The sequence below is a fragment of the Pocillopora damicornis genome, chromosome 3 (genome assembly GCF_964200805.1).
Source record: "Pocillopora damicornis chromosome 3, jaPocDami1.2, whole genome shotgun sequence".
Classification (NCBI taxonomy): Eukaryota; Metazoa; Cnidaria; class Anthozoa; order Scleractinia; family Pocilloporidae; genus Pocillopora; species Pocillopora damicornis.
Window position 1 is genome coordinate 15,729,485 of NC_142672.1, and position 1,991 is coordinate 15,731,475.

A 1,991-nucleotide genomic window follows, 5' to 3' on the forward strand; every position below is an offset into this window, starting at 1 on the left:
CCATGATTTCATTAAGTTCAAACATTTTAAAGTGTTTATGCCATAAACTGGGAGAAAGAACAGCATAAATCTACATTTTTGAGGTCTTTGAAAATATAAGCATCCATAACAGATTCTAATTGGAATAAGTCACCAATAGCAATTATGCTCACACCTCCAAAATCCTCTCTACAGCCTTTTATATCTTTAAGCCTATTGTTTAGCTGTATTGCAAACATACCATTTCCTACCATTGAGATTTCATCAACAAAAATCAATTGACTTCTCAAAGTGTTTAGTCTACTTGAATCAAGCTGTTTGTAATTTCTCAGTGATTGATTGGCAGGAATGGCCAGAGTGCTATGAAGAGTGTCACCCTTAAGCTTTACCAGTTGGAGCTAATAGTATAACTATGATCTGATGAAAATCATCACCAGCTCTAGTGTTATAATACTTAAGCACTGCCTGATACAAAGCTTTTGTTAAATGCGATTTGCCAACACCAGCCCCTCCACTGAGGAAGCAGTAGAAAGGGGTTTCTGAGGTTTTAATCTGATGTAAAATGTGTTAAAAAAATTCTTTTTGCTCTTTATCGGGTGTCTGGACCATTTGATGAAAATCAAAATCAGGTAATTCATTCAATATCAGTGGTTCATTATTCAGCGATGTTGATGAAATGTTGAGATCATCAAAGAGGTCATAGTTTTCATTAAAATCAGGATGTAAATCTTCATGAGATCCAATCCTTGAACGGAATTGGTCAATGGAGATCCCCATATTTACTTGCGTGCTTGAGCGAGCAACAACAACAATCCAACTAACTAGAAACTCAGTTTATTAAAATAGATAACACTCTTGACAGTTCAAGGCAAACAATAGTTTCTTTCAGTTTGTGACACTTTGAGACACTCGTGAGACATTTTGAGACACTAGTGAGACACTTTGAGACACCCTGAGACTCTTTGAAGCGCAACCCGCACAAATACATTCAAGCCGACAAATGTTGGCTTGCGAGAGTACAATGACTCCTTTCAATCTGACACAACCCGCACCGAAGGTCCAAGCCGATAAATGTTGGCTTGTGAAAGCGTAAAAGCTCCTGTGCAACCTGCACTGAACACAAGCCGCGTTTCAGCGTGTTGACTTACGTGAAAAAATCTTTTGTTATAGACACCTGAAGAAATAACGAAACAAACGCCTCAGATTATGAAAGAAAGAACACAAACCAGGTGTACAAACGTAATCGCCTTTCGTGAGAGCTTAATCGTGAAGCTCCCACGACAAAATTGAAAAGTTAAAGCACGCAAAGAACCCGTGAAAATATGAAATGACTTATCCTTACCTTGGAAACAAAAATCCACAAGAAACAAACATGAAATTCCGAATAAGTTCTCCAGAACCCAACGACTGAGAAGAGAAATGGCCGCCGTACAATACACTATGAAAAAACGCCGACTGGAATCCAGTCTTCACGGCTCACTGAACGCAAATAGAAACCACGTGACAAGCACTTCTCTCTCGTGGACAAATAAATAAAGAAATAAATTTCGCGGGCGTTGACATAAACGACTGAACGAAATAAAAAAACAAAACATTTGATTTTGAAAGATACGTTTCGCCTGTTTTTCTGTCATCTTCAGATTATTCGGCTAAATGTCACATTTTGCCATATTTTTGATATTTCGAAATTGTGGACAAAAATAAAAACACGACTCAACGAAAAAAAACACAACATATTTGATTTTGGAGATACGTGACGACTGTTTTCCTGTCATCTGCAGTATAAGCAAAATTCAAGGTCGTATTCTTATGTTAAACGGAAAGATGATATTGGCTAGACCACAAACGGAAACGTTAAAGTGGATGAACACAATGGAGTTTTGAATTTTAAAATCTCGACAAATTCTTCAGTCGTGGGCTCACTAAACTATATTCTGAGTATCCTGAGTACTGATCATCATGCAGCACACCGAGGTACGAATCTTTCATCATCTACGTTTGAGAGTATAAAC

At 37.6% G+C, this 1,991-nt stretch overlaps 1 long non-coding RNA gene across 1 annotated transcript; it reads right to left on the reverse strand.

Moving 5' to 3' along the window:
• Positions 1 to 797: 797 nt before the first annotated feature.
• LOC149048486 (uncharacterized) lies at positions 798 to 1,448 on the reverse strand. Its single transcript, XR_016185216.1, has 2 exons — positions 1,322 to 1,448; positions 798 to 1,153 (listed from the first exon to the last, which is right to left on the reverse strand). It is a non-coding gene; the product is annotated as an uncharacterized LOC149048486 (long non-coding RNA).
• Between the last annotated feature and the right edge of the window lie 543 nt (positions 1,449 to 1,991).